The sequence below is a fragment of the Tamandua tetradactyla genome, chromosome 2 (genome assembly GCF_023851605.1).
Source record: "Tamandua tetradactyla isolate mTamTet1 chromosome 2, mTamTet1.pri, whole genome shotgun sequence".
NCBI lineage: Eukaryota > Metazoa > Chordata > Mammalia > Pilosa > Myrmecophagidae > Tamandua > Tamandua tetradactyla.
In genome coordinates this window covers 210,907,550-210,933,736 of record NC_135328.1, presented here as the reverse complement: position 1 = coordinate 210,933,736, position 26,187 = coordinate 210,907,550, and the positions used below count along the sequence as shown (strand labels likewise).

At 53.6% G+C, this 26,187-nt stretch overlaps 1 protein-coding gene across 5 annotated transcripts in view; it reads left to right on the top strand.

The window, feature by feature from the left end:
* KAZN (kazrin, periplakin interacting protein) overlaps window positions 1–26,187 on the top strand; it is a 1,164,933-nt gene that overhangs the window by 1,011,106 nt on the left and 127,640 nt on the right. The gene's annotated exons all lie outside the window — the stretch shown is intronic.

Sequence of the window (26,187 nt, the reverse complement as noted above, 5' to 3'; positions counted from 1 at the left end):
GTGACCCAGCTGACTGGCGGTCCTTGCTGGTTCTTGGGGAAGGCCTTCTTCCATCCTCACCGGTCTTTTGTTTGGATGTGCCCTCATTTTCACCGCTCCAGCCCTCATCCGACCCTCCTAGCAGCTGGTGAAGAGAGAAACTTGCATCCCTGGTGTTCCCTCTGCAGGGATAGAGGCTCCCTCCTCTTGGATTCTAGGGCAGATGCGGCTGCCTCCCTGCCAATCTCGGCTGCTTTCTCCCACCAGCAGGTGCAGGGCTTCTTTAGAGGCAGGGTAGAATTATCGGATCCCCACTTCAGAGGAAATAGAGTCACTTCTCTCTCTCGCACCCCAGATACCCAGGAAGGAGCCCCTTTTTATAGGCCGGGAAGTGGAGGCAGGGCCAGTGTCAACTCTCCAGGCCGGTGCCATCCAGTAGAACTTCATGCAACAATGGAAACTGTTCTGTTTCAGTGGTGCTCACTGTGGCAGTCACCGGCCACACGTGACCACTGAGCACTCAGAAAGGGGCTAGTGCGCCTGCAGATTTGTGTTTTAAATTGTACAGTCCCCAAAGGGCACCTGTGACAGCGGCTGCCGTATTGGACAATGCAGCAGGTGCCCCAGATGAGTCAAGGGAGGAGACTAACGGGTGTTTCAGTGGCATGTCACAGCTTAGAAGGCCTCGGATGTTTGTTTTTCCACCACGTTCCCCAAAGACTGCCAGGTTTCTCGGGTGTTCCGTGGACGGCCTGTGCCAGGATCACCTGGGAACTGGTGTGCAGGTGTGTGTTTAATGTCATTTCTTGGGCCCTATACCAGAAGACCTGGACAATCAAAACTACCTGGGCATGGGCCCGAGACTGCATTTTTAAAAGTCCCGCTCTCAGCAGGCGAATCTGACCCACACTGAAGCGTGAGGACAGAGGCCTCTGGCACCTTCCACCTTCACTTTGAGGGTCTTCCAGGCCTCCAGTGGCCAACAGGTCCCTCGTGTCTTTGTCTGCCCTTCACCACCCTTGAGGTGCCACGTGGTACCAGGACCAGCAATGCCAGCATCACATGGGAACGCGTTAGCAATGCAAGTTCTTAGTAGCAATGCAAGTTCTTAGCTGCAATGCAAGTTCTTAGCTGGGTGGGCCCAGCTGTGCAATCATCAGCTCCAGGTGATGCTGCAGCTACAATTTGCCAGCTGCCAGACAACTGCTCTAGGATGTTCCTTTGCTTAAATCTTTCCCAAATCCCTACCCCCTGCCCCCACTGTGCCCTGGCTGGTTCCCACACCACCTGTCCAGTGCAGGCTGACCCTCCCCACCCAGGGGCTGCTGCAGGGGCTACGAGATGACCTGTCTGCCCTTCCCAAGGCCTTCAGAGATCCTGGCTGACCCAAGGGACAGCCGTAACAGTGGTGGACGGGAGGCAGGCAGGGCAGCCAGCCAGCAGCCCCCACCCTCCCATCTGCTCTCCCAATGTCCCAGGAGGTGGCTGCCCGCTCACCCTATGCCGCAGACTCAGAAGCGGGGGGCCAGATGGGCCCCTCTCCCTGGGGCTCCCGAGTCCTCTCTTGGGGATGAGACCTCTGCCGCGTCTCTGGCATCCACTAAGAGAGGAGGAAGTCAGCTCAGTCCCAGCTGTGCTGAATCGGCAGCACTTTTCTATTTAATACTTCCCAGTGTGTACAGAGAGGCTGGGGAGGTGGAAGTGGGAATATCAGATCTGGCCTTGCCCTTACCTGCTGTGCAGCCTTTTGCTGGACACTCACCCTCCTGAACCGCTGTCACCTTGTTCTGGGAAACAAGGTCCATAATACCAGCCCGGCTGAGCTCACAGATTTGGGGGAGCTTTAGACAGGTGTGGATGGGGAAGTGCTTTGCAGACTGAGGCACCTTACAGAGGTGATCTTGCTCCCTACAGGACGTTGTTGTGGGCAGTCACATACCTGGAGCGACCAGCTCAGCCCATTGGCCCGGACTTTGCTGCATTTAGCATCAAAAGTCCTGCATCCCAGGAAGCCCGTTAGTCCTGGGTAAATGGGGACAGGTAGTCACTCTCTCTGTGCCCCAGCAGCCTTATGTCTCTCAGCTGCCCAGCAACTGAGGCTTCCACCATCCCTGATCACACTGACCCTTCCCTCCCAGCTCTCCTGTCCTGGAGTGCCGACGGATGGCCGGGCTGACCTACAACTTGGATTTCAGCTGAGCACTATTTATTAAATCACTTCTGACCACCTGTTCATGTAATCACCCATTCCCTGAATACCTGTCCAGCCCCTGCAGAGGGTGCTGGTGATAGAGTGGCAGGCCGAGCAGATGAAGTTACTACCTGCAGAGACCTCACATTTTGGAAGAGGCAGAAAGAGGCTCCCTTCCCTACCCAGATATGACCCAGGCCTCTTTTGTTCATGCACTTGGTCTTGAGAACCTCTGTGTGCTCGGTTTGGTGCTGGGAGCCTAAAAGGAGAGATGGACCCTTTTCTGGCTGACCTCAGCTGTACCGTGAAACCACCCCAGGCCCTTCTGATTCTTACTTCTGTCATCTTCCCACCTGTGTTCGGCCCTGGTCCACCCTGTCCTGGGCCCCCTCGGTACCCTGGTACTGCCACCAGTGCGGCTCTTCGAAGGTCTGGGTAGTTGGGAGGGGTCTTGCTGTGAGCATCTGGTGTGTACTCTGGGCGCTCTCCCCACCTGAGGCCTCCTCGGGGGCATGGGCCACCGCAGGCCTGGCCATCACATCTGTCTGCCCCTGTGCTCACCTGGGGCACAGGGTCGGGCTTCAGGAAGTGATTCAGTCCCGCCGGTTGAATGGTGTCCTTTTGGATGATTCTTGCCTGGCAGGAAGGCAGCCACCTGGCAGACAACCAAAGCCCAGTGGTGATTGGGGGGTGGGAGGTTACTTAGTAAATATATTCCTGTCCCTTCTGCACTTGGGGACCCACTGAAAGAGGGAGAGGCAGAAGCAGGACAAATGGACATCCAAAACCACCTTTGGTACTGACGAAGGTCAGTTTGGGGAGTGTGACCTGGGTGTGCTGCGAAGTGGACTCTCCCTGTCATCCCTCATCTCTTACTCCCCCACTCCTGTCCCTGACCCAGCTCTCAGCCAACGGGTGACAACCCAGGGCTCTGCAAAACAGGTAGAAAATGCACATACTTTGCAGGCAGGCAGGTCCCAAGGAGGAACTTAAGAGAGGAAGCCACACGTGTGACACCTCCCCTGCCTCCACCCATCGGCTGGTCCCAGAGGGGCAGAGAGAGCCATGCAGTGTGGCTGGTGTTAATGACCCACCCACAGATGCCTGTGGTCTGGGAGGGCTGGAGGGTCCCCTCCAGCCTGAGTGCTCTGCGTTAGGTTCTGGCAGTCCGGCTGGAGAGGGAGAAGATAACTCCCTGGTGGAGAGGTGTCTACCCTCCTGGGGCACCCTTGCTTAGGCCTTTAGCTGTCCAGCTCTCGGTCTTGCAGCTAATGCAGCATGGTCAGCGGAAACTTCATTGGAAACTTCAGTGATGACTGACCGAGGAGGGGCCGCTGACCCTGTTCGCCTCCGACCTGGGGTCTGAGGGTGAAAGTTGACTTGTCCCTTTGGTTTTACATCTGCCCTCATGGTCTCTGTCTCCCACATGTGTCTCTGTAAACAAGCAGGCCTGCTGCATTTCAGTCTCCAGAATCTTTGACGTGGTAGAGCCTCTGAAGCTCATTCATTCATTTATTCTGCAACTAATGATCCTGTACCCACCACGGACCAAAAATTTTCTCAATTATCAGGGATGGAGTCATGGATAAAGCACAGCTCTGCCCTTATGGTGCTTAAGGCTATGCACATTTTCAGAAAACCAGACCCCAGAATGTTCTTTTGTGTTTCTAATATCATTGAAACTCTCCTAAAAAGCCTTTCTGCTTCTGTTTGAGTTAGCAGTGCAGGAACCCCAGAGGACGCCCTCTGATATTTGGGGTTCCTGCAGAGCCTCTGCGTCCTCAGAGCCTGAGCGCCTTCGGACGGGTGGTTGCACTCGGTCCCACAACCTTCCCCACAGACTTGAGTTAAAAAAAAAAACATTAATCCACGGCATCAACTAGTCTTTTCCTTGTTTGCCTCTGTGCCCTCAAGGCTAAGCCAAAGTTCCAGTTAATTGGGCATGGTAGCTGGTTGAGATCCGGTTAGAGGAGATTTTATTGTGTGTTCAGGCAGCTGCAGAGATGTTTGAAATGGCAAGCTGCTACTCTTTTTGCTCTTCATGTCAAGCTCCTGGGGTGGGCATGAGGGCCTTCCCCAAAAGCCACATGCCCCTGGGCGACTGCCTACACACAACCCTGCTGACCTCTCGGGCCAAGCCCTGCTCTCCTGCTGTCTCCGCGCCAGCTTCATCTTCCTGTTTTCTCTGCTAACTTGCTGGTCCTGTTGGTAGCAGACCTGACCTTGCTTTCCTTGCTCAGCCGCCATCCACTGGGTCCTCTGTAGAAACTTGCTGTTTGCTGACCAGGGATCAGTAGACCAGTGTGCTTAGAAGGACCCCGCTGTTTTCTCCTCTGTCCCCCAAGCCACCGTAAACATAAGGTTCTGGCATCACTTGTGTGCACGTAGGCAACTGTCATGCAGGGGAAGCTAACCTTAGAACTTCTGCTTTATAGGTTGTCTGCACTGAACAACCTATGATCACCCCATTTTACCAGTGAAATAACTGAGGCCCCAGAGGTTAATAAACTGCCATCGAGCCAATAAGTGGAAGAGGCAGGAGTCAACCCAGGCGGTCTGGCTGGAACACACAGTGGCCACCATCTCCTGTCCCCAACTGCAGTCCACTCTGGGGCATCAGTTGTGTCCAGCCTGAACTGCACATAGTAGGGTCTGAAGTGAGTGATCACAAAGGGGACCTTGTCCCTTGAAGGTGCCAAGTACATCTGTCCATGCCCAGCCTTGGGTAGATCTAGGGTTTCTTCCATCCTGGCAGGAGATCCTGTGGCTACCTCCCTGGGCTGGACCAAGACAACACAGAGTTAGCAGGTCATGGGGGAACTCTGCCCAGGTATCCCTGACAGTAGGTTCTCACAGGGCTGTAGATTTCCTGGTGCTCTTGGCCTTCATATGGAAAGATATGATGCCAGGGGATAGGTGGGTGCAGTCAACCCACCCTGTCACCCTGTGCGGTATGGAGATTTGACCCCATCCAGGGCAGCATCAGAAGTTCATAGAGGTCTGTGCTTGGAATTCAATATTATGTTACAATAAAAGAAAGAGTGAACAAACCAAGTTTGTGTTTTTGCACTTTCCACTTTCCTACCACCTGCCCACTGGGTCATGTCGTTTCAGGACTGAGTTGCAAATCGTAGAAACATGTCTGAAACCAATTCATAGAAAGGGAAATTAATGGCTCTTGGAACTGAAAAGATCAGAGGTTGGACCGCTTCAGGCATGGCTGTATCCAGGGGCTTGAATGATGTCACTTCCTGTCTCTGCTTTCATCTGTATGAGATTTATCTTCTGGGGGGGCTTTCCCTTTCTGGTGGAAAAGCCAGTCCCTAGCAGGCCTAAGCAACATTTACCTTACCAGGACCCCTAGTATAAGGAGTCCTTCATTCTCAGTGTTTCCAGTGGAGTCCCAGGATTGAGTCTCATTGGATTTTTTTTTCTCATTGGCTTTTATCATGTGCCAGTTCTAAGGCAGTAATGTGGCCCAGTCGTATGGAATGGCACTGGGTGTCGGGCTCAGGTCAGTGGAAGGAGTAGGGGATAGGAATGGTGAGCCTCCAGGGAAAGACTGAGACTGCGGTGTTTCCCCAGAGGAACACCGGGGTGCCTGTTTGCCCGTGAACGGATGCTGGGGAACAGACAGGAGCAGCCACTGTGGAATGCAAAGAGGCCCCCTTCGGCAAGTGTCTGCCCCTTGCTCAGTGTGGTGGGATTTGCAGGAACGCTTTAAGTGTAGAGCCTGTTTGTTAATAAACTGCAGATTTATCCACAGCGGGCCGGGCTCACAGACTCCTGTGGAGAAGCTGTGTTTCCTCTTCTGGTAATTATTCATTCCTTCTCCCCTGTCCCTTCCTCCTTCGTCCTCCAGGACCAGCTGAAAAGTTGCCACCTTTCTGATTCCTTCTGCCGTCTCCTGGTCCTGAGCTGTCATATCCACCCCTCCCCTCCCCTCCCCTCCCCTTCCCTCCCTTGATTATGCTTCCTCATCTCACTGGTCCCAGGTGGGCTTGAAGGAGAGCCCCTGGATCTGTCGGCTTCCCAAGCACAGGGCCTGGGCTGACTCGGGCCTCGCCCTGCCCCTGTGCACCTTGCACCCCACCTCCTCCCTTGGGGGCCTCCGTGACCGCCTGCTGTGGCCTCCCCATTGTCAGCGCCAGGGTGCATCGCTGGTAGAGCCGCATACCGTGAGCAGCTGGTGCTCTGGACACCCAGACAGCATCTGGCTTCTCTCAAAGTTCCCGTTGGGAATCAGATTTTCTAGGCTGCATCTGGAGCTTGGCCATCTCCCTGGAAAGCACTGATTGATTCCCCTTAGCCCTGACCTCAATCCATACCCAGCAGCCAGATGTCACTGCCTCTTGGCAGGGCAGGGAGTGGCAGCCTGGAAAGGTAGGAAGTTCGTGAGAGGGTGTGGCTGGCATGGCCCTGTGCTGGGCGCTGCTTAGGGCATAGGTGCTGCCCTCCCCGTTTTGTTTGGCATCATCCCCGTGGCGGGGAGGGAGCTCCCCCCCACCCCAAAACACTAAGACAAATAAATCCACAGAGCCAGGGGCTCTGAATGGGGGGCCATGGGACAGCATAGCCGAGTGGTTAGGGCAATAGATCCAGCCCGCCTGGGTTCACATCATTCCGACTGGGGACTTGGATCAAGCTTCTGGACCCCTCTGGGACCAGCTTCATCTCTCAGTTGGGGGTGCTGCTCCTGTGTAGTCCCGGGGTGTCATGGCAATTAAATGACTTGTGCACGACCCATCATAGGTGCTCGATCCACCAGCATCTGTGTCCACCTGAGACTGCAGCAGGTGCCAGAGGGAGATGAGGCTCACCTGGTCAGAGGAGCCCATGGCCAGTGGTGGGTGGGAGATGAAGCTTGTGGGGCGGCGTGAGGCTTGTAGGGGAGACATTGTAGGAGGCAGCACCCGCTAGGGCTTGGGCCTCCCTCGCAGAGGCCGGGCAGCAGTTTGTCAGAGGCCCGTGAGCTGAGAGGAGGCCCACAGCATGGGCTCTGAGACAAGCAATTTAATCCCCCTGAGCCTCAGTTTCCTCACTTTGGAAAACAAGAACAGCAGTACCCACCTGCAGGGCTGGGATATAGTGGGGGTATATTCAGTGGCAGCTGCTGCTTTACTTACAAGCTGCCTTCATTGCTGGATGGGATGGGATGGGTTACAAATGAATAATCGAGTGTTTATTAAGCCGGGGCTCACATTGGCACTGGCGTGCGAGGGTTGCCTCTCCACGGGATGCAGCCTGTATGTGCGGGTATCTGCCTGTTGGGCTATGGAGAGTCTTGGCAACAGTGAGCTTTCAGCTTTGTCCTCCCTGGCAGAGTCGGGGATGGGCACAGGTTGTGCGCAGGCCTCAGACGCAGAGGGGGTGGGCATTGGCCTTGGGGCAGTCCTAGGACTTGATCCCCTTCGTGGCCTCCTGAGCACCCGTTCCAATGAGAGGCATTGAGCTTTCACCAAGCCAGGCCATCCATGGGGACAGGGCCTGGGCCTGGAGCTATGAGCTGTCCCCTCTCCATCCTTCTTCCCTCTGGGTTCCTGCCTTAGGGGTCTTCTCTCCCTCTGCTTTGCTCCCCTGCCCTGCAGCCCCCTGGCCTTCTCTTGCATGACAGCTCAGTCCCTTAAATGCTTGGGAGACAGAGCCTCTGACTGGTCTGCCAAGCCTTCAATCAGATGACCCTTCTGGTCCATTCAGCTGCGCCTGTCAAGGTGGGGGAAGGCAGAAGTGGGGCGCCTGGGGTGGGAGCAGTCTCCTTCCAGGGGCCATGGGAAAGTGGTTAACTCAGGGGACAGACTGGACACTCATTTCCTCCTGAGGCAGCTCTTACAATTTTTGATCCCTTGTAAGTGTCCACTCACTTTAATATTGAGCCAGAAACCCATCTCCCTGTAGCATCCACCTCTGACGCATGTCCTGCCATTTGAGGGTCTTCATAGTGAGTCTATATCCTTGGCAGGCTAAGCCTTCAGACAGAAGACGGGCATCAGGGGACCCACATACCCTCCTGGGCACCCTCGATCCTCCAGGCCGCGTTCCTCCCAGCGCAGCAGAGCAGACTGTGCCGGGTGGGTGGAAAGGACAAGGTGTCCTGCTGGGAGCCACCCAGCTTGACCAACCTTAGCAATCTTGCCTCCCACCTGGAGCCCTTTGGGTGGGTGAACCAAGAGCTGCTGGCGCCAATATCTTCTTCTCCTGTCCAAGGGGAGAATTTTTCCTAGACTGAGCTGTGTGTTCCTGGCTTTCCTGATGTTTGTTTAAGAGGACCCAGCGAGAGCCTAAAGATATCAGGCAGGGACCCTGGGAGCAGGCAGGGAGGGAGGGAGGGAGGGAGGGGGCCTGTGGAATGCCATCAGGGCAGGTGGGGCTGACATGGGAGCCTGGGCAGGGCTGCAGGGTGGAATCTAGGCTGCCATCTCCTGTACTGGGGCTGCCATCTCCCTTTGGCTGCCGTCCTGCATGCCCCACCCCCAAGTGACTGCTTTTAGGCCAAGAGGAACCCAAGGAGGCTCAAGTGACAGGTTCACCTACCCTGTTCAGGGTCCATAAGCAGCAACCATGGCCAAATCAACTACTCGTCTCTTGGCAAGAGGGCCCTGAGAACATCTGCAGGCAGCAGGGAGATTGCAAGAGGAGGAAGGCAAAGGTGGAAAGAACACATTAAATGCCGACCATTTGAAAAGGGGGATTGAATTTCTCTGCCTGGAAATGTTTAACTTGAACAAGCCTCCTACCTTCCAGGCCAGACCAGCTGGAATTGGGGTCTGGTTTCCTGCTCTTTCCCCTCCCCCAATTCCCCAAAATTAGATTTTGCAGATGTGCACACAAACATTAATTTGGAAGGAAATTTATAGCTTTCTCCAGAGATTGGGAGCAGGGACAATTTCCTGGGCACCAGCGTTATCTAACTGTGGTAGTTTTCATAATTGCTGAAGGATCTTAACTGAAAACTCTTTGGCTCTGCCAGTTGTCCTTGCTGAAGTTCGTGCTGTCTGCTCACCTGGAGGGGGCCGCGGCTGGTGTCATTGCCTAGGACCTCATGGCTGGAGAACAGCCAGGGCTTGCATCAGGTTCTCTTTGGATTTGGAGGGACAGCTGTAGCTATGTATGCATGGTCCATCACTGGCGGTGGACTGGATGACCTCGCTGGCCTTGCTGATGAGCAGCTTGCAATTCCAGGGAGGCCTGGCACAAGCCTGCTGGACACAGAACTTTTTCTTGTTGCAAGTTGAGTTACAGTGTGATCACCGGCTCCTGATTAGGAAAACTTTTTTCTTCAGTTGGCTTATTTTTCGGCTGCTTTGCCCAACTGTGGAAGCAGTTCTGAAGCGGCCACAAGCCACAGTGGTGATTTGTGTGTTTTGTTTCACACCGCCCTGCCTGGCCTGTTAAGCCCAGGTTAGACGCATCTGTCTTCCCTCCCCCCTCAAACAGCCACTTGTGATCAGGTGTATTTCAGATGTGTCAGGAAGAGGACATCAGTCTAAGGCCCAGGGGGTTGAGGGAGATACATGTTTTGAGGTGTGCAGAGATGGAGGAATGGAGAGAAAAAAGAGGAAAGATCAACTCAAGAGAGTAGGGAGGGCAGAGGCAGATTTAAGAGAAAAGCCTTTCACCTGCTCCGAGCATTTCCCATCCAATGGGACTCCTACTTGTTTCCATTCATTCCTTTGACACTTTGATTCTGCGGCAGCCAAACCTAGAAACTGCTATCCTCTGGTTAGTGTCATTGGAATGGTTTACCCTCAGTTTTCTCCTAGGTGATGAGGTTGGGGGTGGGGGGAGCATTTGCCTGATAGAAGATGCCCCTTGCCCTGAGCTTGTGCACTCAAGAAGCACTTCTCAGGCCATGGGCAGGGCCGTGCTAGCTCCAGGAGAAGACGGGAGGTTGCTGTCCAATACAAAAGAGTGCTTCTCATCTGGAGAACAAGGTCTGGATTGGCAGGGTCATTTATAATGTTCCCAAGCAAACAACTGAGGAACTAGTCTCCACTGGTCAAAATTCTGCATGGCCTCTTTGTCCTCCTACTTGTTAGGACCACAGTGCTGGAAGCTGGTCTTGTGTTCTCGAGCTGGGAGCGAGCAGTGCGTGCGCATGTGTGTATTTGTGTATATGTGGGGGGTAGTTGAAGGCCATGGGGCTTTCTCGATTTACATTTTTCAAATAGCTTTCTCCTCTGCTCTCCCGGGAGGCAGCGCACAGGGTGGAAGCAGCCTCTGACCTTTGTGAAATGTCAGTGGAGTGCCAGACAGATGGGGGTGGGGGTAAGGACATTTGGTGGCAAATCAGCAGTGGCTCAAAGCAGGAGAAGTTACACCTTTTACCTTTTCCAGTCCATAGGCCGGAGAAGGTAAGGGATGGGGGTGGGGTGCAGACAGCAAAACAGAGAGGTATTCTTATACTTGAATGTTGTGGGCCACTTACCCAGGAACCAGCTCCCCAGTGCTTTGGGTTCCACTCGGGAGACCTTGCAGCAAAGAATGTTCTTCTTGGGGGTTCAGGTCGGGAGAGTCGCTGGAGGTCCAGGGTCAAACCTGCTGGGCAGGGGCTGGTCTCAGAATCAGAAGACAGGAGGTTCCAGAAGGGCAGAGGAAAGAAGAGAGCTATCGCATGTATAGTACCTGCTATTAAATGTCTGATGCCCCCAGAAACCCTAAAAGGCAACCATTCTTGTGATCTCATTTTACAGAGGGAATGAGGCACAGAGAGGTGAAATGACCTTCCCAAGATCACTGAGCTGGTAAGCAACTAGGACTCAAGCCCAGACCTCCTTGCTCCCGAGATGTGTTTCTAAGCATTAGGCCACACTGCCTGGCAGCCATGGGGCTCAGTAAGCATCTGTCAAAGCCTGGGCTCAGCCAGCCAGCTTCTGTGGTAGATGAAGTTTTCTTGAGGAGAGTGGCGGGAGAAAAACATCTGTCCTCAGACGTAGTAGCAACTTGGGGCCTTGAGTTTGTTATTGCACCCTCCCCCTAGAAAGCCCACATATTTCTGTGACTTGATTATAGGTTTGATTCCTAGACCACACTTCCCAAGTGAAATAAGGGAATTAAAATCAGCTTTGTTTCTTTTTAGCTGGGAAGGTTGTAATGTGATGGGAGAGGGGACACAAGGAGAGGGAGAGGCCCGTTGTCTACTTTGAAGTTCTCGGAAGCCACGATTGTAAAGGCCTCTGGAAAGAGGGCTTACCACTCTGGCATTTGGGGCACCCCCAGCCCTTTGAACAGAAAGGGGCCTAGGAGGACCGGAACAGATAAAATAGCCTGGAGAGGCAGGGTTGCCTCCGTGAGTCTGCACCGGGAGGGGTAGATTCGGGCTGGGGCGGGTGGCAGGACTAAGCAGGACTGGGGGACTGGTCCCAGAACTCACCAATGCCCACACTTCTGTGTGACCTTGGGTGAGTCATGGCACTGTTCCCTGGACCTTGGGTTGACCATCCATACATAAGAACAGGAAAACCCATTGTTATGATCCCCCAGGGGATTGGGATGATAAATAAAATAGAGGTGAAAACACATGGAAGAAAGAATTAAAAGTAACTATGTTCAATTTAGCCATATCTGCCGGAAGTAACACCTTCTGCCCATGAAAGCCCTGTTCCGTTCTGTTCTGTTCCTCTTTCCAACCTCACTAGCAGGTTGGCAACCTTTGCTTCCTTTTGAGTTACATTAGTAGGCCTGGGGATTGAGGCAGTGAGGGGCATGTCACAGAAGAGCATCCTGGGAAGAAGTATTGCACAGTGGAGACAGGACTGCCCAGCCTACCACTTCCTGGGTTCATGCCCTTGGACAAGCCTCTTACTCTGTCCCTTTTTTATTAACCTGCAAGCAAGACTAGTACTCCCCTCCGAGGTGGCTGGGAGATTGCATGGGATGTGTGCCCAGGACATAAAAGGATTCCACATCCCTGGAATGCCAAGCACAGCTCCAGACCCCCAGCTGCAGTCCGTTGGAGTCCAGTTGCTTTGGAGACCACATAGGGTTTCTGTGAGCCCCTTTCCCCCTTGGCCTGGGTCTGCTCTTTCTCAGTTCAAGGTAATTTTTCAATTAACTCCACTGGCTGGAAACCGGGGCACCCTTGGAGTGTGGGAAAATGTCCGCGGCCGGAAGGGCCCTCCCCTCTGTCCCCCTCCCCACCCCATGCTCGCTTGAGTCTTGGCTTCCAGAGGGAGGATCTGATTTCACATCAGGACACCAGGTTGTGATCCCAGTGTCCCTTTGAAAAATCCCAGATGGCGCCTTCTGGAAGCCCTAGTGGCCTCCAGCCTGGCGGACAGCCTGCCCTCCCCACCCCCACCTGGTGAGAGGAAGGCTTCGGCTCCAACGGTGCTCATTAGTGACTTTATTGCCAAACAATCTAGAAAGGCAGCTCTGCCAGTTTTCATAAGCAAAACATTTAAAGTATGCAAAGCATATTTTATTTCTTCCTGGAGCAGCTGCTCAGTGGGATGGAGAAAAATCAGGAGTGAGTTACATGGATTTGTGCACTTCCCTACAGTCCTGGCAGGCTCCAGAGTCTAATGTACCTCCCACCAAGGGGCTGGTGTCCGCTTTAAGTGTGGGGAGGACTTGGGAAGCTTGCAAGGGAGACATCCTCTTCCTTTTCCACATTTCTCCATGAGGTGAGGAATACACTACGAAAGCATCAGCAGCAGCTAACAGCACCTCCTGAGGGCGTACTATGTGCCAGGCCCTGCTTGGAGCTTCACTTCTATTACTCATGGAACTTCACAGCAGCCCTAGGAGATGAGGATTTCTAGTTTTTCCATTCTCCACTTGAGAACAGGGAAATGAGTCGCCAGGATCAGACCACTTAATAAAGGACCGGGCTGGTCTGAACAAAGCCATCCAGTTTCAGAAATGCTGATCTGTCACCATTTTACAGAGGAGCAAGTTGAGGGACAGAGGTGAGATGAGTGCAGGAAATGCCCACTGAATGTTTTTGTCCACCTTCAGAAACCTATAAGAGACGGTGAGTCCTCCAGTTTTGTCATTTGTTTACACCACAGACAGGACATGGTTTAAATTCTTCTGAAAGCCCAGAACTGTGCACAATACCACTCTGAAGATGTGCAGATGATGGCAGAGTCCAGGAAAGCCATCAGCTGAGATCTGGTCCCCATGTCTCCTCTCCTTATAATTGTTTACATCTGCGGGGGCCTTGCACATGCTTTCCATGTTTGTACCCATTTAACCCCTGAGTTAATGCTTGAGACTGGCTTAGCAGAACATTCTAGCCAAAGCATATTTTCGGATTGGCTTCCAGCTCCTAGTAGCCAGTGACTAAGCTATCAAAGTTGTGGATTCCAGGCGCCTTTTTGTGGGCCTTAGCTTATCTACAAAGTGAGTATTAGAGATACCATTTTTTTTTACCCCCAGTCTTAGCAGGAACCCATAGAGGATCCCATTCTTCAAGGAATCACATGACAGCTTCCATCATTCAGCAGGTCCTGGTGAAGGGTGGAGAAGGAAGCAGGGACCATGTGTTTGCTGCCAACTCATTCAGGTGGAGGAGACACAGCAAGAACTGGGCTGTCCTCTGCTGTTCTCCCTCTAGTTACTTTCTCCCTGTGTGCCACGAGTTCTGTGCTCACTGCTTGATGAGTTGATGAGTGTGACCCATGCCAGGACTTCTCCTTTACCTTTCCTTTTCATGCTTTGGTTTTGTTTATTTGTTTGTTTTCCCCTGGAGGATAAGGAAGAGGGAAGAGGATGAGAGGCAAAAGTCATGCATGGTGAAGGATGGAAGGAGAAATAGACCGTGCCGTTCTGTATTTGCCTTCCTGTCCCTGTCCTGGATGATTCCTGTAGCAGCCAGGCCTTGGGGAGAAGTTAGTTGCAAGAGCCGAAGCTGGGAGACTTGGCCATTTTTATCATCAGAAGCTAAAGGCCTGAACTTCAAAGAAGGCCTTTGGAATCAGACAAGCCTCTGAGTTGGGGTTCCAGCTGGGCCCCCAGGAACAGCCATATGACCTCCATCCAGCCACTCAGTCCACTTCTCTAGCCCTGTGTCACTGTACCTTCAAAATAGACAAGACGAGAACTCTTCTGTCACGGGATCGGAGAGGGAACAAAAGTGGGCCAAGGCTCAGTGCCAGGCCCAGGGTCAACACTCACAGAGGGCCTGGAACCTGCTGGCGTGTGGGGTCAGTTCTTATGGACACCCCGAAATAAGAGGAGAGGAGAGGAGAAAGACTGATTTGGACAGGGATCTTCAGGAAAGGGCCTTGAGGCAAAACTGCAAAGTTGTGGAGCCTTTCAGGGATTCAAGCCAGGGAGATGAGTGACCAAAGTCAAAGAGAAGCTAGAATTGAAGTAGAGACGGGGTAGGTTGGTCACTAGTTTTGTGGAAGTAAATTCCATTGCCTTTTTTTGCTCGCCTAGGTTCTGAAAGAAGATAGCTGGGAGAGCTCACCAAACAGCAGGTAGTCCCTCCATTGGTGGGGACACAGCACTCCCAGCAAACTGTCCCTGACAGAAGCCGTTTGTCAGGATTCTTTTTCAGTTGCAGGGACAGAAACTCAACTCAAACTGGCTTAAACACAGAAGGGATGTCTTAGCTCACAAAGCTGAAAAAACCAGGGATGGATCCTCACTCCAGGGATGGTGTGATCCAGGAAGCAGGCATTATCTGAGTCCAGTCTTCGTGGGGTTGGCTCTCTCCTTGAGCCTCGTCCTCCCGGTGCCAGCCATCAGGAAAGAGAGTCTGGCTCCAACTGCCTCTGCCAACGTCCAGGGGTTGGCTCTAAGTGGACTGCTTCAGGTCACGTGCTCCCCTTGTGAACCAATCACGATGGCTGGAGTGTTCATGCTCTGATTGGCCAGATCAGGTCACATGTCTTCCCCTGACCCACAGGCTGGGAGAGAGTAAGAGGGTAGACAAGCTCCCCGAAAGGAAATTGGGTGCTCTGTTCAAGTCAGCCAGACAGAAACATCTGCTGCCCGTTCCAGGGGGGGTGGATAATGAGGAACTTTGGAAAGAAAAGGCCTAATAAGCCAGGATCTCAGAGAAAGCAGGTGGTTTTGACGCCCCTCCCCCCATCCCAGCAGGCTTGCAGTGACTGGCCTCAGCTCACTGTGTCGGATCCCTCGTGAAAGGCGATGGGGGGATTTTGAATCTGTGACCATCACCGTGAAAGGCGTGGTCAGCAAGACTGGGGGTGGGCAGCCAACCAGCCAGCCCCTCGGTAGAGACCTGCAGCCCTTTCCTCTCTTGTCCCTGCTGCCTCCAGTGAGCCTCTGGGATCAGGCTCCTTGTAGCCACCAAGGAGACCTAGGCTCCTGGCTGGCTTCCCAGGCCTTGGGACCGAGCTGTCGTGGCAGTGGCTTTGTTCTGATATTGCCGGCTAGGGACTCTGCCCCGCTGGGCTGGCAAGTGAGTGACTGACGGCCTCTCCTGCCCCAGCCAGATGGAGTATTTTGAGGTTCAGATTCCTTCTGGGCTGAAAATCATCTGAGGGAGTTCTATAGCCTCATCCTGGAAGGTGGCCCCATGACCCACCAGCAGACCCCAGAAGACTGTGGGGCTTCTCCTGGCTGGCAGCACCTGGGGTGGCATCGAGCCATGGCTCAAAAACAGCTGCCGGAGGATGTCCGGAGGATGGGTTTGCAAAGTTGTGGGCGCAGGAGGAGAGGCTTTGGGTGGCAAAGAAGAATAATTACAGAGAGCAGGCCAGGCCTCTTGCAGAAGCCACATTCTGCAGAGCACGTCCTCTGTTTAGGTTGCGTGACTATGACTGCAAAAAGTTCAGCTTGAGAATTAGAAGATTTGTGTGATGGAGATTTATGCTCCTCGACTTTCCCGGGGCATCTCTGGGCTTTTGAATCTGTGACCATCACCCAGGGCAGGGAGGCCTGGAGGCCCTTGTCTTCATTTGCCTGTGCCTGCCTCATGGTCGTTGCCTTCTAGGGCAGGGCTTGATTAGGGCACAGGTGAAGGGATGCAGACCCCTGACACTGGAGAGAATTGGATTTCCATGGGGTGGAGCTGGACGGGCCCGGCTCTCCTGTGCACTGTGGGTCCCAGGGCAGCAAGATTGGGGAGCGCAGTTCGCTTGACACTCAGGAGCCCAAGGAGGGTCTAGCTAAAAAGATATGTTTATGGGGCAACAGCTGCACCTGGAACCGCCTTGGCAGGAAAGAGGGATTAAGCAATGCTTAAAGGAAAAGGCAGTTACTATGAAATATGAGAAGAAAACAAAGTTGGTGTCACCTGGATACCTGATGCCCACTCCCACCTGAAGTAAGAATTACTGAGCTTCTCCCAGGCCCAGGAGTGGCCTTGGGAGTAATATTGTTGAAGAGTGGCTGGGTGTTATTTGAGAATCTCCTCTTATTTGGTGGCTCCTGTGTTGCTACCCTCCACCCCAACTCATTGCCCGCCAAGGCCGCAAGGTCTCGGGATCATATGACAAAGGCCCAGAGAGCACGGAAATTTCCAGCAGACCATAATGTTTGGCTCTTACCTGTCAGGTGATGGGGCCTGTTTCTGGCCTAAGGGGCCTGTCTTCACGTGAAAGAGGGAACGAGGGAGGGACGGGAGGGTCTCACATGGAGACTGGGGGACAGAGGTGATCAATAGGATGGGGCTGTGTCCTGCCCCTTATCCAGGCAGAAGGGGAAGCCTGGGCTGGGCCGGGCTGGCCGAGCAGAGGGAAGCAGTGCCTCAGCTGGCCTTACCCCACCCCAGGGGCCCAGGGTGGCCAGCAGAAAGGCATCCCTGAGGGTGGGTGTCTTAGTTTGCCCCTAAGATACTACACACTAGCTGGCTTAAAGAACAGGAATTTTTTGTCTTGCAGTTTGTGGGGGCTAGGAGTCCAGCATGAAGGTATTGGCAGGCCAGCCTTCTGCGAAGTCCCTGGCTTTCTGGTGGTGGCTTCCTGGTAATCGGTCCCTGCCTGCGTCATATGGCCATGTATCTCCTTGTGTCTTCTCATTGGCTTGCACTTCTGTGTCTAAATTTCCTTTGCTTGTAAGGACCCCTGTCACGCCCGGATCGAGGCCTGCCTTATTCAGTTTGGCCTCCTCTTAATCAGATCTTCAAAGATCCTGTTGACAAATGAGTTCACACCCCCAGGACCAGGGGTGAAGACTTGAGCACATCTTTGGAGGTGACATGGCTCAACTGCACAGGCTACGGTTTCCAGATTTCTCTTTTCTGCAGCGATGAGTTTGTGGTTTGAGTTGCTGACTTTCTCTGTGGGAGTCATGGTCCTTTACAGAGCTTTGGGGGCCCTTCTGAGCTGACTCCATAGCTGAGACCCCTTGGACAGTGGCTGCTGCCTCCCTAGACTGACGGGATTTGGGACTCCCAGCTGTTCTTGGGTGTTGGGTCTGCTGAATTGATAGGTTGAGGTCCTGTGGCCTTAGGACTTCCAGGCTGCTCCCTCTGATTTTGTTGGGAGAACCATGAAATGGTGATAATGAACCATTGAGGGCACTGGGTACGACCGCCTGGGCTCTCAGAGGAAACACAGGCATTTTCCTGCTGTGGGGGGCAGCTTGCAGTCTGGGAGCTGGACCTGAAGGAATAACTCATCAGTTATAAGCAAGGGCTCTGCAGGCTGACTACCTAGATTTAACCTGTGTTCTGTCTCTACTACAAAATGAGTTCATCTCCTGGGATTGTTGGGAGGATGGAGAATGACTTCTTCTAAAGACTTTGAACAGAGCCTGGCATGTATGAAGGACTAAGTGTTATTATTATCACCATGAAGTATTGTCATCATGATGAAGCTGATGAATGAATTCAAGAAGAGTGGGAATATATATGTGCAATTGAGACGCACCTCTTTTCTTGCCATGTGCTGCACCCATAGAAATCCAGGAGAACGGAGGTTCCCTTGGTCCATAGGCCAAAACCCCCACTCACCTCTGCCCTGGGTGACTCTCTAACTCTCCTTTTCCAGCATCCCCTACCCCCACTTGACTCTGGAGGCTTTGGGCAGGTTAATAATTTGGGTTTTTTTCCCCATTTGGGTTCAGAAGCCAGGGAGCCCCTGTCTCTTCAAAGGGTCTTTCCCCACCTGCATCTTAAAGGTGTGATCTCCCAACAGTATTCTTATTCCTAATTCTCAGCACCATCCCAGAAGACCAGATTTGACCCTTGAAGTGTAGTCCTCTAGCCGCCACGGCTTGCAACAGCCTCTTCTGAGCACTCACAACCTACCAGGCATCTCTGGACCCAGCCGGGACAAGGCAGCTTCCTGGAGAGAGCCCCTCCAGAGACCCACTGACCCGGGTTTGAGTAACTCCCTGACACTTGCTTCCAGTCATGTATGGTCACTGAATATTATTGTCTCTGAGCCTCCTGTGGGGACAGCCGCGGCTCCACAGCTGGGAGAGTGTGAGGATGCAGAGTGACACGAGGCCTGTGCTCCAAGGCTGGTCACACAGTAGGTGCTCAGAAAATAGTAGCACCCATCAGCATCGTCTCTGCAGGAAGGGTGTTTGGACCAGAGGCGAAACCTTGAGTCATCTGAAAGTGACCTCCATTTGACATGGATGGGACCTATCTCCAGGTTTTTGAGCCCTTTCCCCTTGCATGTGTGTGGCTCCTGGCTTTTCTAGGTGCCCAGGCCCCACCAGTGGGAGCAGTTCAGTCCACAGAGCTGTCTAGGGTGGTGGACGGCTTCATTTCCACTGGGGCCTGCCAGGCAACGTGGAGCTGTTTGGCTGTTTTGGTTTGCTGAAGCTATGGAAATGCAATAAACCAGGAATGGGAGGGCTTTTAACAGTGGGGATTTATTAGCTCACAAGTTCACAATTCTGAGACTGTGAAAATGTCCAAATCAAGGCATCATCAAGATGATACCTTCTTCTTACAGAGTACTGCAGTAAGAGGATTGAGACCTGAATGAGGTGGGTCACATCATAAGATCACCAAAAAGATCCTACTCCCAGTGGGTCCACACCCACAGGAGTGGGTTAATTTTAAAGACATAACTTTCTGGGATCCGTAAAGCCTCCAAACCATCGCATTGACCCTGTGCGTGGATTTTTTTAAAAATATAAAAATGAGTTTTTAATAGCGCATCTGAAATATGATACTGCTCCATCTTGAGTTCTTCTAGAGGTATAATTTACATACAGTGACGTGCCCAGGTCTTAAGTGTACAGTTCGAGTTCATTGAGTTTTACAAATATGTGCTTGGCTGTTTGTCACAGCGTGTACCCACAGTAGGCAGCCAGGGTGGCCGTTTAATTCACCGCCTTCCTCCACCGTTTAATTTACGCCCTACAGGGCTGGGGAGGCCCATGAGTCAGGGCTCTGCTGTTATTGAGGTCAAGGTCTTCCCTTGGAGGTGTGCTAGAGAGGTTTGCCCTTTTCCTGATAGTGTCCAATGTAGGCTACATTTGACCCCCCCGCTTACAGTCTTCCAGAATGTTTCCACTTAGATCATTGCTTCGTTTGATGTTTACCATAGGTCTGGGAGCCTGGTTTCGGCTTCACTTTCACATTAGGATGCTGAAGCTCAAAGGTCGGAGGTCACTTGTCCAAAGGTCAGACAGCTGGGAAGTGGAGGTGCCAAGACAGAGCCCGGGCTTGGCTGCCCCACCCCTGCCTCGGCGTTGCATTTGGCACCATTATTGCACGCCTGCCAAGAACCAGGCACTGAAGTGGGTGCTGGGTGTCAGGTGTGAGCGTAACAGAGTAGAATGGACAGGCAGGCTCCTCTACCACTGCCTCCAGCAGCTGCATGGGGACGGTGCCCTTGGTAAATAGCCAGGTACAGTGTGCGTGGAGTGTCCAGCTCACTGTGATCTATCCCCACCGAGGGAAACAAGAGCCAATTCGTACCCTGCTCCCTCTGCCTCCACCAAGGGGAGCCTGGTTAGGGCCTGGGCTCTGCAGGCCCCACCCTCTGGTCACCCCTTGGAAAGCCATTTATGAACCCCCCAGACTTTTTTCCTCCCCTTCCTGGAAGGCAACATAGGGTAGGGGTTAAGACTGGGTGCTGGAGCTGGACTGCCCAGCTTTAGTCCCCTGGCTCTGCTCTTGACTCTGTGTGATCTTGGTGAAGACACTTAACTCCTCTGTACCTCACCTTCCCCATCTGTAAATTGGGATTTCATAGGGTTATGGTGAGGATTTCATTAGTTAAGGCATGCAAAATTCTTAGAGCCTGGAAAACACTGTGCTCAGAAAGAGTAAGGGGGAAGTTGTTATTATAATACGTGATAATTACAATGCTATTATCGTTTAGACCTTCAGCTTGGGAAGGCCGGGCTTGTAAACCTGCAACTCGTGACGAGGCCTTAGGAGGTCTCTCAATTCCCCAGAGCGTCTTGTTCAGGTGGGTCTTGGTTGGTTCTTCATAATCATGTGAGATAATTTCTTCCCTTCCCCTCTTCCTCTCCTGCCTTTCACCCTGTGAGCTCCCAAAAATTAAACCTGGAAAAGACTTGCAACAAACTGGGGGCTTTTCCCTGTAGGAGCAGGAGCAGTTACATCCCTTCTGTGACACGCCGGTTCCCCCCTCCTCCTCCCTGCTCCCAGATTCCACTGCTCAGCCAACCATGGGGCACAGGACAAACCCTCAGAGGCTGCTGGCCTTTGGCAGCACCCTGAGCTCATACTCTGCCTGCAGTGTAGGCGGCAGCATTTGGTTCTGATAAACAGCAGATAAATTAAAGGCTCTCCTGGGCCAGGCAGCCCTGCCGAGCTGGTGCTGCTGCAGGTCTCGATGCAGGTGCAGGCTCTGTGGTGCTGTTGAGGCCCCACAGTCTGTTGCTCTCCCTTGGGAGTGATTTTTGTCCCTGTGCATGCTGATTTTTGTCCCTGCTTACAAGGTGACTGCTCCACCAGCCCCAAGTCTTACTTTCCAGGCAGGAAGAAGAAAAAGGGATGAAGGCCTTTTTTCTTAAAGGGCAGCCCTCCTTGGGGACTTTGTCATATGGCCTACTGCCCAGTGTTGTATCACATGGGCAGCCTGAACTGCCAGGGAACCTGGGAAACCACATTTTTAAAAAATCTGAACACATATTGCGTTCACACACAAAAGAATATGGGCCACAGGTGATCAGTGTCTGCTCAGCTCCCTTTTCCACCTTGAATGGACCCTTGTCCTTGTGGAAGAGGTACCTGGTGGCCCCCCTCTGTTACATCCACCAGACCTGGCCTGCAGGTAGGTAGGGTTTCCCCTGAGAGCAGCACTTTTGGTAACGGGCAGCTTTCACTGGGTCAGCAGTGCCACCATCTTCCAGGCAGTGCTCACTTCTGACTTCCATGACAGGGGGAACTCTGCTGAGCCTGTGGCTAATCCTGGCACTGCACCCTCTCGCCACTCCCTACCCCTGCCCAGAAGTCCCTGGGCTGTTGTGGTTGTCCAGCATCAGCAGCAAGGTGACCGGTGATCTTTCCTTGCTTTGTGTTCGCAAAGGGGCCAGGATGGATTCCCCAGAACAGTGGCTCCTTCCTCAGCAGCTGTCCTGCCTCTGGTGGGAGGCCACCCCATCTGTGGGTCCCAGGGTCTGGGTTACAACAGATTATTACAGTTTCTTCCTTTTTCTGTCTCTCGTTCTCTAGCCCAGCACTGATCAGTGAACTTTGTGCAATAATGGAAACGGCTGTGTCCAGTACCAAGGCCACTTGCTCTGCATATGCACTTAAAATGTGACTAGTGCGATGGAGGATCTGAACTTTAAATTTTGTTTAATTTTCATTAATTTAAATTTAAATAGCCATACATGACAAATGGCCACCTTAGAGGACAGTACAGCTGGAAGCTAGAGCAAGACCCTTGTTCCTTGCTCAGGGGAGAAACGCACAATCACTAGCACTTATCTAGGTTCCTTAAGAGTGGGTTCCTCCAAGGGCACTTGGATATTATGAAGGCTCAGAAAGGGACAGTGACTTGTCCAAGGTCACACAGCAATGTAGAAACTCAATTTTTCCAACTTCAGCTTCTTCGTTGTTTCTGGAGAATGTGGTTGTTCCCCACTGCACAGAGAGGTGATGAGTGGTTATAGTAGCATGCACATACAGTCCTCACTGCATTGAGCATGCGTTTAAGCGTGTCACACATGAGCCTCGTTTATTCTCATGCTGCCATTTTATAGATGAAGCAACTGAGGCTCAGAGAGGGTCAGTACCCACCGGCAGTCCCAGAGCTGATAAATCAAGGGGCTGCAGTCTTGAGGCAGTGGCTGCAGTCCCAGGTAACGGTGCATCTCTGCCCCTGGAAAGTACAGGAGGTATAAGTTCTGGGCTTGCACACCTGGCCAGGGCAGGTGCAGTTATTGTGCTCAGGTAAGCCTTTCTTTCAGTAGAGTTGTTTTTCTTGCCTGGTCTCCTAAAACTTTGGCTCTTGCAGTTGCTGCACCTGGTGCCCCACCTCCCTGCTCAGATCCCGCTTGGGCAAGACCCAGCTCAAAGGGGCAGGGCCTAAGTATCAAGTATACCCATTAGAAGGTGAGTTCCAGAAAAATCCACCTTTACACAGATAGCCAAGGAGAGACGCCCGAGTGCATAAGGAAAATGGGCCGTCCCAGGAGGGTGAGTTGGCATCCGGCCCCTCTGCTGTCTGCTTTCATCCGAGGTGCCAAGAAAAATGTGTTTCTCTGCTCTGTGCCCTGACCACCTCCCCGTCTGAGGGGCTTAAGCAAACCCCTTTCTCATCCTTGTTCCCTTTCATTGTTCCAAAGTGCCAATAGGATGAAAAGAGGGTTGCCAGGGAAAATGCAGGGTACCCAGTTAAACTTGACTTTCAGCTGAATGACACATACTTTTTTATTATAACCAAATATCTGAAATTTAAATCTAATTCCATGTCTTCTGTTTTGTTTTGCTAAATCTGGCGACCCTAGATGGGTGGCATTATCTCCAAGCAACATACATGACAGCTGAGACCCACAATCTGATGTGGCTTGTCCCAAGTCACAACGCGGCCCTGTGCAGCCTGGGTTCAAAGCCAGGTTCCTTGGGGCTATGCCTTCTGCGTAGACACAGTGAACAACCATGGTGGCTTCTCCAGGGCGATATGAGGAAGGCCCAGAGATCAATACTCTAAAAAACATAAAACAAAACTTAAATCAAACCTGTCTTCTCCCTGCCTGGCAATGTACATAAAAATGAGCACATGCTAGCAGTCACTCACACTTAAATATGAAATAGTCTTTGTGATGGTTGAGTGGAAATGGGAGCCCTGGGGAAGATTGACAGAGGGGGGCAAAAAGAAAAATTCCAGAGTCTTGGGTACTGCTAGCCAGGGCTGGAGGGGTGGGAGGGAGGTCAGGGCTAAGGCCTTTTATAATCCGACCCCAGTCTACCTCCTCAGCCCTCCTTCTGCCCCTCCTCACCTTCTCTTGGTTCACTGGTGTCTGGGGCCTCTGACTTTCCAGCCTCCTTGCTTTTCTTATGCTGCTTCCTGTGCTTCCTGTTCCTTCCCAATTCCAGTCTTCCAAGGCCCATCCCAAATGCCGCTGTCTCCTTGAGGATGTCCAAGTGTTCCTGCCAGACGCAGCCCCTCCTTGGTATTATCCTTGCCGGATGTGCTGCCTCTACCTAGCTGGAGGCTTCTGGAGGCCGAGTGTGTTCCCTTCTCCCTTCTGGACACCCTACTGGGCCAGCTGTAGGTGGCCAGCAGATGTCTGCATGGAATTAGGGCAGGGAGAGGCCCCACAGGCAAACCTCCCACTTTGCAGTTCTGCTAGGAGACTTGAACAGCGTCCAGCCTGCACTTGAGTTGCTCCGCGGCCCAGTACCCAGGCCCTCACTGCCAGGCAGCCTGCTCCCCCAGCCCCACCAAGTGCCAGGCTGGAGGGCCTTTGGACCCCTGCTCACAGTGGGGGGTGCCATGCGTGCCACCCCGAGGGTGGGGTCCCCAAGCTTGGATTGGCGGCTGGTACGGGGCAGGCGTCCATAAATACTTGTTGGGTTGAGGGGTAGACAGACAGATGGACATAGTCTCTGAAACGTTCCTGAGCACCTGTGAGGTGCCATGTACCGCACGGCAGGCCCTGCCTCGGAGCCGCAGCCCAGAGGCCACAGGGTGAACAAGCACCCCTCCACATAGAGGCAACTTGTCCGGTTCTGTTAGGGCTGTTGAGAAAGGACAGGGGAGGGGACCATTTTAGGTCTCTGAGGAGGTGACAAGGGCTGAGACTGACTGGTGTGAAGGAACCAGTGAAGGAGGGAGGGAGAAGCAAAGGCCCTGAGGTGGGGTGGGTCTGGTGCTTTCTAGAACAGAAAGAAGCCTGGGTGGGTTGAGGAGCCTTGAGGGAGACAGAAGACACACTGAAGCTGGCTGGGGTTCAGGGGCACAGCAGATACTCGAATTTTATTCCAAGTAAGATAAGCAGCCGGGAGGGTTGTCAGCACAGGAGTAAGATAATATGCTTGGCATTTCTAAGGGGCTTTGGCTTCCATGGGGAGAGTGAGCTTGGGGTTATGGTAGAAACTGGGAGGGCAGAAAGGTGGCTGTGCGAGATCCATCCTGGCGCAGGTGCAGGTGCAGCTGGATCCAGGGGGGCAACAGAGGAGGTGATGGGGGCAGGGTGAGGGGAGGTGAGCAAGGGAATGGGGGTGGAGTCGATGGCCCCTTCCCCAAGGCCATTGGTGGCGAAACAGCTCCCAGTTTTCCCAGCCTGCCCCTGCGCCTGCCCCCACCCTCGCCCCTGCCCCTTCAAGCTGGCTCTGCCCTGCCCAGCCTCCATGCCAGGTTAGCAGGAGGTGACAGCACCTTAGAGAATGCTGACAGGCAGCTGCGGCAGAGAACCAGGGAAAGGGCAGCTGCCAAGCCCTGAGCACTTCCTTGTACCAGGCACATCCTACGCACACTGACCATTTCCCACGTGCATGGAGCACTTCCATGTACCAGGCACTTCCTGCATTCATTGAGCACTTTCTGTGTACCAGGCCCTGCATAAGAAGTTGTGTCTCGTGGGAGCCCCACAGCCTGACGGGGTTGAACCCATTTTACAAACAGGCTCTCTGAGGCTTGGAGGGGAAGGGACATGCCCGTGACTGCAAAGCCGTGCCTCGGCCACTCCCCTCCTGTGGCCTTCCCAGGGGGGACTGCACCCCAGAGCCCCGCGTGGTGCCCACCCCTCCGCTCTCAGGCTGCACGCCTCTGCCTGGGACCACCCTTGTCCCTCCGCAGGCCCCTCACTGCGGTGAAATGGGCGCTGGCACGGGAGGTGGGGCGGGCAGCCACCTGTGCTGGGAACGATGGAACCGGATGCCGACCTCCCCCCCAGCCATGCAGCCCAGCCTGGGCCTGAGCACACAGCCGTGCATGAGACAGACCCAGCCCCCCGCCCTCAGGACCCCACCGTCCAGTGAGGGGAGGGGGCGGCAGCCACTAAACAAACAACACCGCCTGGCCTGTGGGGGGGTGACGAGGCCCAGTGGAGGCCGGGCAGGAGGGCGGGATACAGAGGGCGGCTCCCTCCGCCATACACATGGGGCACACGGATGGGCCCCCGCCTGCAGAGCCGACACCTAGTTTGGGAAAGAGACAGAGAGACAGGAAAGTGGCCCTGGGCAGCGATAAGGACATTGTCAGTGAGGACGGTGAACCGAGATTGACCGAGAGTGACAAGGCGGCCTCGGCCAGGGAGGTAAGAGAAGGGCTCTGAGGAGGTGATGTTGGGGGGCCAGGGGGCTCTCGGGGTGCAGGGGTCCTGAAACCAGAAAGAGCTTGGCATGGTACAGAGATGGAGGAGGAGGGGACAGGGAGAGGGCGAGGGGGCTGGTTCAGCAAAGCAGGAGGCGCAGAGGCCCCAGGGCGCCCTCAGGGACGGTGCAGCACCTTCTCTAAGGGTCTCTTCAGCGAGTAGCGTCCCGGCACGGGCTTGTTTGCTCTGCGTTTAGAGTTGCCATCACAGAGGTAGGCACAGCCCCACTGTCCCGATCCCTGATTCGCAGAGCCTGACAGGCCTGAGGGCCACCACCTCCTCTTCAACCTCCACCCCGGGGCTCAGGGTGGAGCTATGGGAGTCTCTGCCCACCATGGTCCTGTGTCACTGCCCGGCAGGCCCTGTGCTTCTGCAGCAAGGAACAGCAGCAGGGATGA